Genomic DNA, 16863 nt, shown 5'->3' with positions numbered 1-16863 from the left:
CCATTGAAGTATGGTGTAAGGACCAGGGCTGAGTAAGTGCAGCTTCCCTTTGGACCTTCTCCTTGTGCATGGGGAAGGAGGAAATTCAGCTCCTTCTTCAGTCTACTGACAACTTCCCTGAGAAAATGTGGTGCAGGTAATAGCCTAGCTCACTTCCCCTTGGGATTCTGCCAACTCTCTGGGAGAGGCCAGAATGCCAACCAGTGCCCCCTCCCACCACCTTGTCTTGGCTCATCATCTATGTCAGGTCAGAGGAGAGGGTCAGCTCCCTCTGGGAGACCAACTGTTGAATCCAGCCTGGGACCTGCTCCTATAGAACCATAGACAAGTTCCTTAAAGTTCCTATGTCTGTTTCCTTAGCTGAAAAATAAAAGAGGGTAACAGTATTTAATCTCTAGCTCTGTTAGGATTATATGAACTAAGCATAGTTCATGGATCCTGGGAACTTCTTAGAAATGCAGAATCTCAGACTGTTACCCAGACCTCAGAAATAATTTTCTGTGTTTTGACAAGATACTCAGAAGATTGAAGTGCATAGTGTAGTCAGAATGCCCTGATCCAAAACGTTGACAACTGCAAGTGAAAAGCAAAGATCTAGGTTGAAATACCCAGAGTTGCCAAGGTTTTTCTTCTTTTTCTTTTTTTGGTCATGCCACACAGCCTACAGGATCTTAGTTCCTGACCACGGATTGGACCAGGGCCATGACAGTGAAAGTGCTGAGTGGTTAGGACCGCTGGACAACCAGGGAAGCCCCATGCCATGACTTTTTTTCTTGTAAAAATTACAAGGAAGCCCCAATCTCAAACATCATGCTTACCTAAGACAGTTAAATATCAATGTCTAAAACAATGTCTCAGCTGAGCAGGTTGAGAAAGCTGAATTCGACCTGGAAGCCATTGGGTATTATAGACAGTGGTGGGACTCTGTCTCCTCACCCATTCTTTCAAGTCATTGCATTTTTATCAAAGGTGACATTTCTTCAATCACACTTTCTGTGAGGTTTAGTGTTTATTCTTTTCGCTAACCTCCTATCTGGTAACGAATGAAAAAATGTACTTCAACATAATGAGTAAGAATTTGTCAGACCCTGGAGCCCGGATTAAAATACATATCACCATTAGGGCATTCATGGCAGACCTTCCGTGTATGGTTAGAACTGGAATAACTCATGCCTCCCAGTTCCTCTGTGATCCTTGGATTCAAGAACTGCTGTCAAACAGCATCCTTCCTGTCTTACACAAAGAAATCTGCTTCACATTAAGCTCTCTGCGAGAGTATTTTGAATGATCATAGACACGCTTTGTGACGTGCACAGAGAAATGATGCCACAGAACACAAATAATTCTGTTCTTAGCTACCTAGTTCCTCTTTGCTCTTGTGCTTTGCAAACATGGCAGCCAAGTGCTGTGGGTCAGGAAAGTTCACATTAGATAAGCCTCAGGAGCCAATGCCCTTTACACTCTTTCCTGCTCAAATGACTGAAACCGTGTCAGATAAAATTCAGAACTCAGAGAGCAAGAGAGAAGAGCAGCACCTTGGGTTTTGGGTGCTGAAGATTAAATCTATTAGTACTATTCTGTGACCTCTGTTTGCTGTGCTTAGCACCAGGAAAGCTTTGCAAAGGCGATCAGAACAGCAGAATCCATAATAAAACCACTGCCTTAAGACAGGGGGAGGGGAGTGGGGGTGTACACACAGCTTTCTCCTTCAAGTAATGGGAGTGGTGTGCCAGAGGGCATCAGGCAAGGTTGAAGCTAGAGCAACAAGAGGCCACTTGCTCCATCTTTCGTCAGCCCCTGCCCCATCTAATGGGCAGCCCCCTTGTCTGTGAGCCGCTAGAAAGAGTATCCTTACAACCTCCCCCAGCAAACCCTTGGCAGGCTTTCAAATTCTCTCAACTGTGTAAGCCTTGGGTTGGTTGATTGATTTGTTTCCCCTGGCAGCAAACCCTAATAATTCTGCCACAATTTAGAGTACTTTCCTTTTGTTCCTTCTTTTGTGGTGTCCAGCCATATACCACCCGTGTATGGAGGGCTTGCAGATGCAGGTCAGCTTTCCAGCAGAAGCAGACAGCAACACTTCTCTTACTGTCCTGTTGGCTTTTGCAGGAAAGAAGACCATGTTCACTGTGTCTTGGGTTTCCCATCGCCCACCTCTGCTTTCTCTTAGGACACAAATGCCATATTTTAGCTTTCAAGCCTAATTTTTCATTTGCCAAATGTTCTCTACACTGTTGTATGTACCTCCCGGAACTGGTCTACCTTTTCAAACAAAAATAGAGTAATGGACCCTAGGCTGTAGGGCAGTACATCAAAGGATGTGACTGGATAAAGGCAGGCGATTACTTGAGGACATGACTAAAGAAGCCTATGTCATCAGGAACAGGAAGCAGGAAAATGGAAAACAGAGGGCTTGGGTGTGGCGCCTGCTATTTTGCCTGTGTGCAATTGCAGGCTTTTCAGAAGGTCGTCCACTGAATATGCGCCCCCCGAATATGCGCCCCCCTGAGCTTGGGAAAGGCGTGATCCCCACTGCCGCCTCCAGGTGAAGACTTGCAGTGTGCACGGACTGCGGGTTTGATCCCTGGGTCGGGGAAACTCCTCCGGAAAAGGGAATGACAACCCAGTCATACTTTAAAAGATGTGGTACATTAAATGCCTTTGCAATATTTCACATTTTGTTTAGATCAGTATCCGGATAACAAGAAGTATTGCAAAAAAGAAGTATCAACAGGTGTCAGGAGCCAAATATTGAATAAAAGTTGAGTTATAAAATAAACATTTAAAACCCCTCTGCTGAGTCTACAAATGTCACACTCTCAAAAGATCACCTGAAACACTCCAAATAAAAGAAAAGATCAACTTCAGTTGCCTCCAAGGGGAGTGAGAGGGTCAGGGGACAAATTAAGACCCATCAGCTTAATGAGTCTGATTCCGCAGGGTGCATGGGAAGGGGAAGTGATACGTACATCCCAAGGGGACACAGAGCGCTGAACACAGCACCAGGGGCTGCCCTGGGGTCAGGCCCCTCCCCAACCCCACAGGCGAGGAAAGGAGAGGAGAGACGGAGTGTCCAACTCCCACCTCGCAGAGACGAACAGTCTTGAGCACCAGATACCAAAGGGGAAACAGTCAGCGCATGGACTGACAGTCAGGGAGAATGACCTCTGACCTCCTCACAGCCTTCTTTCTGTAAGACGTGCCCTTGGAGATCAATCAAGAAGGAAAGTCATACACTTAGTTTCATCTGAAAAAAACAGCAGCAACAATTTATGCACACCCTCTCCACATGTGATGGAAAGGGAAAAGATACATAGAAATGTCTTGGAGAAGAGAAGCTATAGAAAATAAGGTATTTCTCCATCTGTCTGCTTATTCATCCCATATTTATGGGCCACCTACTATATGCCAGGCACTGGGACAAGTGCCAAAGACACTATACTGACCACAAACCTACCTAGTTTGTGCCCTCCTGCAGCTTATGATCCAAGGGGGTAAACATTAACAAGTCAAGTAATTGATGCAAGCAGATATGAAGTTGTAAAGAAGACAAGCGCCAGGAACAGGAGGAATATTCTTCCTTAATTAACTGTAGTTGGGGTGGCAGGAGTGACCTCAGATGGGAGGTGGCAGAAGGCTCACAAATAGCCAATATGGCAGCTAGCAATTCCAGCCAAGCTGTGGGGCTGTAGTGGGGGGCACGGGTGTTCTCACAGATTACCTCAGGAGAGTGAAAAGGAGGCTACCCCTGTCCCCACCTCCAGAGACCCTGACATAGTTGGTATAGGCGGGCAGGGGCTCCCCATTATTTCAACATGCAGCCAAGTTTGAAAGCACTGCACTGGCTGGAGGAAGGGCATGAACCCCAGTGTGGGTGGAGGTGCAGGGTTCAGGGCCTCCGGGGAGTGAGCCCAGAGGGCTGCCATCCTCTCACTTGGGACAGGAAGGAGGCACGTAATCAGAGGAGCATTTTCCAAAGATCAGAAGAGGATTCTGGAATCTAGACTGCCGCAGTAAACCACAGCCAGAGTCCGAGTGAGTTTTCAGTCCCATAATCATCAGCCAAAGATTTCCAGCTAAGAAGGGGCAAGAGACACACCCCAAGGGCTAGTCCCCCACAAAGTTTGTATCCAGTTCTCTTTTTCATACCTGGTCCAGTACATGTAGCTGGATGCAGAGGTATACAACAAAGTCTTGGGATTCCTTAAGGGGTGTTTGTTTTGCAAAGGGTGGTGGACTGACTCGGGAGGTTTTAGAGGTGGGGACTAATGGAAATGCTGCTATAAGTCTGGCAGGCGTTTGAAACCAGGTCATGGCAGGAGCAGGGCCTCCCAGATGGTGCTAGTGGTAAAGAATCTGCCTGCCAGTGCAGGAGACATAGAGATGTGGGTTCGACCCCTGGGTCAGGAAGATCCCCTTGAGGAGGGCATGACAACCCACTCCAGGTGAAGAATCCCTTGGACAGAGGAGCCTGGCAGTCTGTAGTCCATGGGGCTGCAGAGAGTCGGCCACAACTGAAGTGACTTGGCACAGCACATAGCACGTGGTAAGGGCATCCATAGGGCCCTCCAGGCAGCCGCTGTCTTGTCACACGTTAGTCTCACTGGCCAGTTCTAACTGCTCCTAACTTGTCCTCTGGGCCCCTTCTACACACACACACTGAATTCTATCACCAGGCAGCCACACCAGTGACCTTCTCCTAGAACATCTGGTTTTTCACCTCACTGCTTAGACATGTCTGCTGCATCTGCACTTTCAAACAATAAGATCCTCCTCCCTGATCTGAAGGGTATTCTGCAAAAATGTCCAGCTTCTGAGCTTGGGAGAGGCTGGCTGCCACCCGGCCATTCCAAACCCTCCTCCTTGACTTCCATTTATCCACAGCCAGCTCAGCCTCTCTTTGCTCTCAAACTTCTTGCCAGCATCCTCTGATCTCTGCCACTGCCCACTAGTCTGCTATCTCTCCATCCTTTCCTGTTCATCTCTCCACATGGCATCACTTGCTTCTGGATGTCTACACACAATGCCTTGACTTTTATTGTTGCTCCCTCCAAGGAGTATGGGGATTTCCTTCATGACCAGCCTGTATCCTGTTTTGTGTTATCTCTGGCTCTTCAGCTGTTTCCGAATCAGCTTCCTACTTTCTCTGGGGCCAGATACCTATCTTTATTTTTCCTTTATTTAGAAATTTCGAGCTTCTGAACCCTTGGGTTTGCTAGAAAGCTGACTCCCAGATGGCTGGGGGAATGATAATAGTATCTTGAATGTATCTGGTTTCTTTCTCTTAGAAACTTTCATACATTCCATATGTGTGATCTCATTAACCTCCCAGCATCTCTGCAAACCAGGGAAGTGACAGGTGTTTACAGGGAGGGCACCAGCCTTAAGTCATCTCTGCTCAATCACAGGGTGAGCAACAAGGACTTAAATAGAAACTGCTTGAGTTGCAATTCAGTTCTTTTTCCACTCAGTTGATTGGCAAAGAGTTATAGTTTTTTTTTTTTTTAATGAAGAAATGGATGTTTACAGTACCCAGATAAGCATGTTCCAAATTCTCTAGTGGCTCACCCACTGAGACCAGATTAAATCAGCATTCTTTTGCCTGGTATAGTAGATTCCCCATGTAGTAGCTGCTTTGTCCATGACAGCCTGCCCACTTTTCTTGGCTCTTTACCCTCTCTTGAATTGTGTGTAATGTTTAAGACTTGTTGATGCATCTACATGTGCTGCCCCTGGCCTGGGGGTGTGGCAAACCTCAGCTCAAGTGCTCAGTATGACTTTTCTCTTTCAGACTCATTCTCCTTTGCTCCCTCTATCTCTGTACATGGCCCCCAGGAAGTCACAATCATTTTATTTGATTTTAAGTCTGTCTTTCCATTTTTCTAGTTATTAAGCTGAGAGCAGAGAACATGCTTTTTAATCTGTATTTCCAGCTTGAGTAGTACTCAACTATAGCTGTGTGACAAAGTAATTACCTGCTTAAAGCCACCATGATTCCTGAGTCAGAAGTTTGGAAAAATAACGTATCTTTGGGGCCAGAGTCAGGTGTCATCCAAAGGCTTCCTGAGCTGGCCATTCATGAAGGCTCATTCACACGGCTGGCAGGTGATGTTGGCTATTGAGTGACAGCTGAACTGGGCTGTCAACTAGAGTGTGCACTCATGGCCTGTCTGGCATCGTGGTCTTGGCATAATCATACTTCTTTCATGGAGTCTGGCTTCCTGTAGAGCTTGCATCCCCAAGGAACCAGACAGAGGGCATGGGTTTGCTGCCTCACCTTGGAAGTCACACAGCCTTACTTCCCTCATATTCCATTGGTCACAAGCGAGTCATGAGACCAGCCTAGATCAAGAGTGAGAATCAGACTCAGTCTCTGGACAAGAGAAGAGCCAAGTTCACCTTATAGAAGAGCATGTGTGACAGAAGACCCTGTCGCAGCCTCCTTTAAAAATATAACCTATGACAGTGACATGGTACTTTCGCTAGGAACTACTTCATAGATCACATTGAATGACCATAAATGAAGCTGGTCTCTACCCTTGGAACTCAGAACAATCGCAGCAGTTCCAGAAGGCATTTGGGCACCATTTCTCAATGTTGCTCTTTGCAGTAGCCCCAGGAAACTTGTTAAAAAGAGAGATTTCAGGGACCCCATCCAAATGGAGTCTGAGGGTAGCAACAAATGTGTGTATTTTAAGCAAGCCCCTGCTCCAAGACACCGCTATCAAGTGCTGTTCAGGAAAGTTGAAGAAAAGTATCTATAGGGGGTTCTATTAGTTATACTGTATGAAAGAGTGCCTCCAAACTCAGTGATCAAAAACAACAACATTCATTATCTTGCTGTGCCTGTGGGGCAGGATTGAGGGCATGGCTTTTGGGGTGTCTCTGACGCAGGGTCTCACACGGGTTGCAGTCACTGCAAGACTCACTTTAGGAAGGATCAGCCCAAGATTACTCATGTGGATGCTGGCAGATCCAGGAAGCAAGTTATGAAGACTGAGAGGGAGAACAAGATGTAAGTCACTGTGTTTTTACAAGCTAATCTCAGAAGTGACATCCCAACATTTGCCACATTCTATTTGCTAGAAGCAAACCACAGGTTCTGCCCACCCTCAAATGGAAAAATATTGAGAATTGTGAATACCAGATGGTGAGGATCACCCCATGACTGAAGCGACTTAGCAGCAGCAGCAGCAGTGTCTTCCCCGATGTCTCAGTGGGTAATGAATCCATCTGCAAAGCAGAGGAGACACAGGAGATGTGGGTTTGATCTCCTGGAGAAGGAAATGGTAGCCAACTCCAGTATTCTTGCCTAAAAAGTCCCATGGACAGAGGAGCCTGGCAGGCTACAGTCCAGGGGGTCATAAAGAGTCAGACACGACTGAGTGACTGAGCAGGCAGTAACTGTCTGTCACAGGTTGCAGACATGAGGATTGAAAGCAGACCATCAGGGAGTTGTTCAAAGGAGACTAGAGGGATGAGCCAAGCACTTGATCAGATCTGATAACAAAGTGCTAAGGACCATAGCAACTGCCCCATCCCAGAGCTTTCCACAGCTTCAAGTTACAGAGCTGTCTTGACTGTGTTTTTGAGAAGAGAGGACTCCAATACACTGAGAGAAGAAAAAGAAGTCTCATTCATTTTATGAGGTCTGCATTCCATTCATTCTTCTCTTTCTCTAGGAGACACTCCTATAAATGGAGAGAACTCTTGGTTGCTCAGCTGGATCTGACTGTTTGCAACCCCATGGGTTGTAGCCGCCAGTCTCATCTATCCATGGGATTCTCCAGTCAAGAATACTGGAGTGGGTAACCATTGCCTTCTCCAGGGGATCTTCCCAACCCAGGGATCGAACCCAGGTCTCCTGCATTGCAGTCAGATTCTTTACCATCTGAGCCATCAGGGAAGCCCTTTGTTCCAGACCATGGGTGGGAAGATTATTAAAACAGAAACATGACTATTTAGAAATATGACCCAGTAGCTCCTTTGCCAGGTGAAGGCCATTGTATACTAAAATTTGTGGTCCAATTACCCCATCCTTCACATTCTAAAATAGATCCCATGAAGGATTTGCTGTTACAGGGTAGGATAGTAAAGTGAAGCCAATCACAAATTTAACCCAATCTCCTACCCTAGAACTATGAACAACAAATGGCTTGAGAAAGAGATGAAGAGTCAGAGAAGGAGAGAGAGCAAAGAGAAATGTCCATTTCCAACCTTCCCAGCCTTGATTTGTAGAGTACAATGCAGTTCTCCACTTCTTTCTCAATATTTTTCCTCAACATCATGAAAAATATTATAATCCCCAGTTGACATGCCATGTATTCAAACTTTCTACAGAAGAAGATGGAGAAAAGCAGAGGGAGAGTAAAATGCATGCTCCCCGCTCCACCACGCCCCCCCCCCGCCCCCGCCCCGCAAAAAAAAGCCCAAATAATCTAATCTGGAGGAAAAGACAAACTGAAGATAGGTTTTGTCATGAATGTTCTGGACCACACTGACACACTTCATTCCCAAAAAAAATTCAGAGAACAAGGGCACACACCTCGAACCAGGATTATGCCAAACACTGAGGGCAATAAAAATTGCACAACATTAATCTGTGCCCACAATGCTAAAACTCTGATTGACCTGCCCCCACAGAGCACTGACCAAGGGCAGAGTCTGACTGCTGACTGCCACTCACCTCCTTCTTGAGCTCATCCAAGAGAAGAAACTGCTCCATGACTGAACCCTTGCAGATAGAAGAACCAGAAGCCACGGATCAGGTAGGTGATTCAAACAAACCTTTCTCAAGCTTGGGTCCCTTGGTCCTCCATCCTGTACACCTTGACCTCAGAAAGAACCAGTGAGTAAATGTAGGGCAAGACAAGGACTTCACTGACCTTCCTAAACTTCCCAATCTTTAAGAATGACCATATTTCATCAAAGGAAGAGCAGACCTCTTCCCTTAATCCACAGTCCCCTCTTAGTTCCCGTCTTTCTTGAAGATCTAGAAGAGACTGCAAGCTTCTCAAATGTTCTCAATTAATATTCAGTATTAGGATCGTTCAGAACCCCATATGTGTTCTTAGGATGTGCCTTTCTCTCTGCATACAGGTCATCCAGAATGGACGCACCTGCCCTGCGCTTTCCCTCAGGGTCCGAGATGCCCACCCCAGGTTGGGAGCAGCCTTGATGGCAGGTGTATGAGGAACAGAGGAGAACTGCTGGGTGGCCCAGCTTCCTGAGCTTCGTTCAAGGACAGGCAAGGTCTTGGCTCCTCAGCCCCTCTGCTGCCCTCCTCTGCCCTCTGAATCCAAGCCACCTGCTTTCGTAAGAGCCTGGAGGGATCTTTCCACGTGTCGGCCTATTTAGTGATAAATTATACTCAATTTCCATTTGTACTTCCTCCAAAGTAAGACACTGAAGGTCACTTCAGTTTGAAGCTGATGGAAAATTATTTCCAAACACACATCATCCTTTATCCAACAAGTCACAACCAAGATTCAGGAATGAAAGTTCCTTCTTTGGTGAGAATGGGTCAACTGAGACGTGCTGCTTGTCTCACGGATGGTGTCACTTTATGCCGGAGATGCCTTTGGGTTGGTTAGGATGAGCATTGTTTCAGAAAAGAACAAACAGTGTGTGGTTTCTAGTGCCCGGGGATAGAGAAAAGCCTATTTTTCTTCAACTCCACATTCCGACACACACGTGCTTTGCGCAGAACTGTTGCTGCCCATGATATTGGTCCCCAAGAGTAAGATTTTAGGAAGCAGAACAGTTTTCCACACATCTTAGGGACCTGTCCCATTCGTTTCATCTCCTGTATAGAATGGAGACATCTTAAAGTACCTCCACCACTCCAAAGACAAGCAAAAGGAAGAACTGGGAGTATAAGACTCTGTATAAACTACAGTAAGCATATCTGTGGACACCTTACTGTTTGTGTTACTATGAGGATCAAATGAGGTGACTGAGTAAACTTGCCAGGGAATGATAAAGCACCACACAAATGCAAGCTAATGTGGAAACTGCCTGGGTTTCAAAAGAACTGGGCTCAGTCCTAGTTCTGTCTCATTATGTGATCTTGAGCAAGTGAAGTACATTCTCCAGTTTTCTCAGAGCATGGCTCTCCTAGTCACAAGATGCCCACCACCCTGGTCTTGCTGGGCTCTCAAAGCATCTCCATCTCGGCTTTGGCACTTGACTCTGAACCGCCCTCCATTTCCCAGCTTCAGATTTCATGTGAATACGTGTCGCCCTCTCTGGGCACCAGCACTGATAATGAAATACCACTCCAGCCCCAGAGTCCTCGACTGTCTTCACAAGGCCACAAAATGACATAGGAGAAAATGTCTGTTTAAGGAGCCATTGCTGCTGACTGGAACGGGTCCTTGTGGTAGATGCTGAGCATCATCTAATGCACATTTCACTTGAAACTACTAGATCTCTTGCCTCTACAACTAATTTTTTTTTTAAACATGTGGCTCTCTGCTATATGTGATGAAAGACAGTTCACTTGTTTCAGTGAGAGATGAGGGTGAAATATCAACTCCCACTAGATTCCAACCAGTGCAACTGGCACCTAAAGAATGAAGACTTCTCAATCCAGTGGGATCCAATGGGTCACCATGGCCAAAAGGACAGCTGGGACTAGGGCATTCTCAGAGCAGGCTGGGGACACAAGAATGCCAACAGGGAATGGCTCCATGATACGCAAGCTGACAAAGTTCCATAGCTTCAAAGTTATGGTTTTTCCAGTAGTCATGTAGGGATGTGAGAGCTGGACCATAAAGAAGGCTGAGCATGGAAGAACTGAGGCTTTCAAACTATGGTTCTGGAGAAGGCTCTTGAGAGTCCCTTGGCCTGCAAGGAGATCAAATCAGTCCATCTTAAAGGAAATCAACCCTGAATGTTCATTGGAAGGACTGATGCTCAGGCTGATGCTCTAATACTTTGGCCACATGATTCAAAGGCTGACTCACTGGAAAAGATCCTGATGCTGAGAAAGATAGAAGACAGGAGGAGAAGAGGATGACAGAAGACGAGATGGTTGGATGGCATCACCAACTCAATGGACATGAGTTTGAGCAGGCTCCAGGAGATGGTGAAAGACAAGGAATCCTGGCATGCTGCAGTCCATGGGGTTGCAAGCAGTAGGACACAACTGAGTGACTGAACAACAACAAAGTCAGAGTCCAGGTTTGTGGGCTCTAAAACCCTGACTATGGTGACTTGGTGATGTGACTGTAAATCTGGGGCTTGAAAGATGTTATTGATCAGTCGCTAAGTCGTAGCTATTTGCAACCCCATGGACTAGAGCATGCCATGCTTCCCTCTCCTTTACTATCTCCCAGTGTGTGCTAAGTCACTTCAGTCATGTCCGACTCTTTGTGACCCTATGGACTGGTAGCCCACCAGGCACCTCTGTCCATGGTATTGTCCAGGCAAGAATACTGGAGTGGGTTGCCACGTCCTTCTCTAGGGGATCTTCCCGACCTAGGGATCAAACCTGCATCCCTTATATCTCTTGCATTGGCAGGAGAGTTCTTTACCACTAGCACCACCTGGGAAGCCCCACTATTTCCAAGAGTTTGCTCAAATTCATGTCCATTGAGTCAGCGATGCTATCTAACCATCTAATTCTCTACCACCATTCCTGCACTATCTCACAGAGATATGCCTCCTTGTGTTAGCATCACTCTCCCTCTCTCTCTTTCTCTCTCTTCAAATGCCACCTGTTTCTTGTATGCTCAGAGCATCAGGGTTCCCCACAATGTGGACAGTCCCTGGAGCACAGGATCAGGGATGTCCAAACTTAGCACTGAAACAGCCCAGCGGCAGGAGGATGGAATGGGGTGCGTGATGCAGCAACTAATGCAGAGCTACGCAGGGGGGCACAAGCCCTCCCCAGAGGGTGTGGGGCTACCGTGTTACTTGACTCAGTGCTTCTCTGGGGAGCCGGGTAACATGGAGCAGAGTGCACTGGACAATGAGTAGAGGGAGTGGATAATTGCATTTCCTTGGATTTCTCAAGGTCTCATCCACCTGCTTTCTCCTGAGGGTGATCTATGCTGCATTTCTGTGTGTAAACTGGAGTTCTGAAATTGGAGGAGTTCTCCGTCACCAGCCACCGGTGTGTCTCACAAGATCTTCCCCCGTCCACAGAGAAGGTTCTGCAGGTAACAACTCCCAATCCCCGTCAGTTCACTGTGCAAGTAAGAATGTGACTTATTCATTCTGATTTTACAGAAAAGTTTCCAGAGTCCTTTTCCCCTATTGTCATACCCTTTTAGAAATGTTTCGCCACACTTGGCTAATAGTACAGAAAGTGAACTTCAATCTCAGACAAGAAGATGTTCTAAGTGCCAAAGTCTTTTTATATTTGGACAGCAATAAACAAATGTGCTAAGTAAATTCAGTCATGTCTGACTCTGTGCGACCCTAAGAACTGTAGCCCACCAGGCTCCTCTGTCCATGGGATTCTCCAGGCAAGAATACTGGAGTGGATTGCCATGCCCTCCTCCAGGGAATTTTCCTGACCCAGGGATCAAACCCACATCTCTTATGTCTAGTGCACTGGTAGGTGGGTTCTTTACCACTAGCATCACCTGGGAAGCCCAAATAAACACAAATAAGTAAATAAATAAAGTAACTAGTACTATGAGTTGCGAGAAGAGCAAACTGCATCTCAGCGAGCATGAGCTCAGGCACTTGTGGTCAGTGACCCGAGTTCTTAGTCAAACAGAAACACTCTGTACCAGCATGTGCTCAGGCCAACTCAGTCCACTCACTCTTTCTGAGGACAATTCAGACAGAGAGCAAACCCCGGGGCTCTGGGTGCAGCTTCACTAGAAACATGCCTTGGCTTGAAACCAATGAATGTGCTCGTCAAAGTTCTACAAAGCCTGAGAAAGGAAAGAACTGTCTTTGCTCCAGGGCCCAACTTCCCTTCTCTCTCCAAAGCCCCTGTGTTCCCCTTGTGATCACCAGCAACCTACCCCATACCCTGAGGCACTTCTTTCTTCTGTGAACTGTCCTCCTCCCTTTCTTAAAGTGGCTGCTTCCTGAGAACACCACCCCCCACGGTCCCCTCAATGTCAGCGCACATTCCCTTCTTTTCCACACTCCTCCCATCTGACTCCAGGCTTACCATGCGGGTTGACTCCGAAATGTGCCTACTGGTAGGATAAATAAATATTCTGCATTATTGACTACAGCTCTTTATAGTAGAGTGGATGGTTGTACGGAGCAATGATGACAAAGCTACTCACCCCCGCCCTTAACCCATGTCTGTTTAGAGAGAGGACACAACTCCTTCACTTGTTCCTGGTCGATCTGCCCATCACAATTCCATGAACTGAGACAAAGGTAGGGCAGGTGGTGATGGGAATCGGAGACACGTGAGCAGCATATGCAGGACAGCCTGTGAGCCCAGCCCCCCACCTCATCACAGGGTCAGTAATGCTGCTGCCCTGGCCACCTCCTGTTTCCAAAACAGAAAGCTGCACACAGGCTCCTCATGATGCCGTGACCTGTTGCCTTCTGACTTTTGTACTCTGACCTCCAATCGCCTTTTGTGTGCAATCACAAGACCAAACTGTCTGAAAAGATACTTTCCCTGTCTTTGCCCTTGGTGCACACCTTCATGATTTTGCACAGAGTTCCTCTTCCCACTCTCCCTGTTGACTATTTTGTCTTCTCCTGTCTGAGAAATACATATCTCCCTCTTGACTCCCACAACCTTGTTATGTGTCTCCAGGTAGAGGACTGAATTCATCTTTTCAGGCATCGGAGTCCCATCCACCTGTGATGGGAGCGTCTATGAAATTTTCCCTCTCATTAAGACCAGAGTGTCTGTTATCTGGGCTGAGCTGCGCTAAGTCACTTCAGTTGTGTCCAACCATTTGCAACCCTATGGACTGTAGCCCACCAGGCTCCTCTATCCATGGGATTCTCCAGGCAAGAATACTGGAGTGGGTTGCTGTGCCCTCCTCCAGGGGATCTTCCTGACCCAAGGATCCAACTGCGTCTTACGTCTCCTGCTTTGGCAAGCAGGTTCTTTCCCACTAGAGCCACCTGGGAAGCCCTGCATACTAGTAGGCACCCAATGGGTAAGTAATTGGAAAAGGTACTGAATGCATCAATAAATTAGACTTTTCAATTGTGGAAGAGACACAACATAATCAGGCCACGTTCTGGTATTAACTTTCTGGGAGGCTTCTCCCCCAAGTGCACTCATCATGGAAGGGGACAGCTCTGGGATGTCTGGCAAGACTTTATTGATACTTCCCAGGGGGAAAGTACAGTGTTGGAAACACAATAGTGGATGACAGCAGGTCTGGTCAGGGGCTCATGGGGATTATTATCTAGGAGGAAAGCCTGACATTAATAAGAAACATTAGACCAAGGAGCAGTAAAAGTTCCAGAAGGAAGGAAGTGATAGCATATACCAGTTAACAGGCAGTGAGGAGAGAAATTGAACTAGAGAAACGTTGACTAGGATGAAAGGAGAAGGAAAAGGAGATGGCAAGGAGAAATCTAGGTTTCTATTTGCATACTTGCTGGGTAGAGATGCCACTCACTGCAGGACAGAAGGTGGAAGAACAAGAGGAAGCCAGTCAATTGACACCAGCTGCCCCTAACCCTAGAGGACTACCCTGATAGCTCAGTTGGAAAAGAATCTGCCTGCAATGCTGGAAATCCTGGTTCAATTCCTGGGTCAGAAAGATCCACTGGAAAAGGGATAGGCTACCCACTTCAGTATTCTTGGGCTTCCCTTGTGTCTCAGCTGGTAAAGAATCTGCCCACAACGCTGGAGACCTGGGTTCAATCCCTGAGTTGGGGGAGATCCCCTGGAAATGAGAAAGGCTACCCACTCCAGTATTCTGGCTTGGAGAATTCCATGAACAGGGGAGCTTGGCGGGCTACAGTCCATGGGGTCCCAAAGAGTTGGACATGACTGAGTGATGACTTTCACTTTCACTTTGCCCCTAACCCTGTGCACTTGGATCTAATTGGGAGAAATCTCTCAGCAAAGAGTTAATTTTGGCACAGTGCGCTTATCACATCTTGGAGGAAAATTCACCTTTGTGAAAGTTGTAGCTGGCATTCTAGGTGCGCTCCCTGTTATCTCTACTGTGTATGTTTATATTATAGTTTCCTCCCACAATAAGTCAGGGCTGACCTATGTAACAAATAGAATATTTGAAGAAGTGATGGTATGTGAGTGATGGTGAGTATTAGACTTCTGAGTCTAGATTATAAAAGACATTGCAACTTCTGCTTGACCTCTTGGATTAATTGCTCTGGGGAAGCTAGCTATCACATTTACTAAAATAGCTGAAATCCAAAAAAACTGAATCTATGACATGCTGGTAGGGATGCTATGCAACAAGAGCTTTTATTCATGGGCTGGTGGAAGATAACCATAGAAATATGGTATTACTGAGTAGGATTGTATTTATTAATATTGAGATATCATTTACATGGAGTAAGATGGACAACATTTAAGAGTACAGTTCCATAAATTTTGACAGCTGTATATACCCTTGTAAGTACCAGCTCAATATTTGTTGCCCAGCTCAACATTTCTTCTCCCTAGGAAGTTCTCATGGCTCTGCCCATTTGACACACACCCCATCCCTTCTCCAGCAGTAACCATCACTCTGAGCTGTCAATCAATTCATTTACCTATTCTGAACCTTCACACAATGGACTCGTATAAGGCACGCTCTTTTTTGTTTGGCCTCCTTCATTTAGAGATTCATCCTTGTTTCTATTGCATGAATCAGTAGCTTATTCTTTTTCTTTTTAATTTTGTGTTGTGTTCCATGCAGTGAATTGTTTTATCTGTTCTACTGTTAATGGATGAGTTCTTTTCCATTTTTAATGAATAAAACTCTGTGAATATTTTTGAACACATTTTCCTGAAGATATGTATTCTTTATCTCATAAGAATACACCTTGGAATCAGTCGCTGGCTCCTAGGATATACACGCGCTGAATTTTTCTGGAAACTGCCAGAGAGTTTTCCAAAGTGGATCTAGTATGTTCAGATTCCCCGTGTGAGAGATCTGTTTTCCACTCTCACCAGCACTTTGTACCGAGGACTGCTTGCTTTATTCTAGCTGCACCGGTGGGCCTGTAATGCTGCGATTCATGGGGTCGCAAAGAGTCGGACATGACTGAGCGACTGAACTGAACTGAACTGAGGGCTTCATTCGTCTTTCCCTGATGAATAAAAATGATGAGCACCTGTTCTTACGTTTGTTGTCCATCTGGATAAATGACTAAGTCTGTTTTTTGCCCATTTTATAATTGGATTTTAGTCTTTTATTTATGGAAATGTGAAAGTGTCTTGTCTGTTCTGGCTATGATCCCTTGTCAAATACATGGCATAGTGGATTGAACCTCCCCTTTGGAGAGCAGTCACAGAAGGGTAGAGGTGGGTGAACTGTACTTCCTTCCAAGGCATGAGTGTGGTCCTAAAGCTGCAAGGAGAAAAAGGACATTGCCCCCCTCTTGTCTCACTTGCCCCCATTTTCATCCACTCTATCTCTGGTTGTCCTGGCACAGGCTTGGCATGGGGACAAGCTACCTGTGGGGAGCCTGTGTGAGGCTGAGGTCTCTACATTGTCCCAGATGGCTGGCCGCACCCATTGTCCTGGCTGCAAGTGGAGTCAAAACAGGCTTATTCCCCAAAGCAGTCTTAGTCCTTCTCCAAAGCAGATCTTTAGCAATCCTACTGATCACTGATGATGGTGCTGGTGGTTTAGTCACTCAGTTGTGTCTGACTCTTGCAACCTCATGGACTGTAGCCCACCAGGCTCCTCTGTCACGATTTCCCAGGCAAGAATACTGGAGTTAGTAGTCATTTCC

At 46.4% G+C, this 16863-nt stretch overlaps 1 long non-coding RNA gene across 1 annotated transcript; it reads left to right on the top strand.

The window, feature by feature from the left end:
* The first annotated feature begins 11144 nt into the window (after nt 1-11144).
* Nucleotides 11145-16186, top strand: LOC122710210. Its single transcript, XR_006345852.1, has 3 exons — nt 11145-11184; nt 12020-12164; nt 15941-16186. It is a non-coding gene; the product is annotated as an uncharacterized LOC122710210 (long non-coding RNA).
* The last annotated feature ends 677 nt before the right edge of the window (nt 16187-16863 follow it).

This window comes from Cervus elaphus, chromosome 16 (genome assembly GCF_910594005.1).
Source record: "Cervus elaphus chromosome 16, mCerEla1.1, whole genome shotgun sequence".
Taxonomy (NCBI): domain Eukaryota; kingdom Metazoa; phylum Chordata; class Mammalia; order Artiodactyla; family Cervidae; genus Cervus; species Cervus elaphus.
Note: the sequence above shows the minus strand (reverse complement) of the source record. Positions and strands in the feature narration are given on the sequence as shown.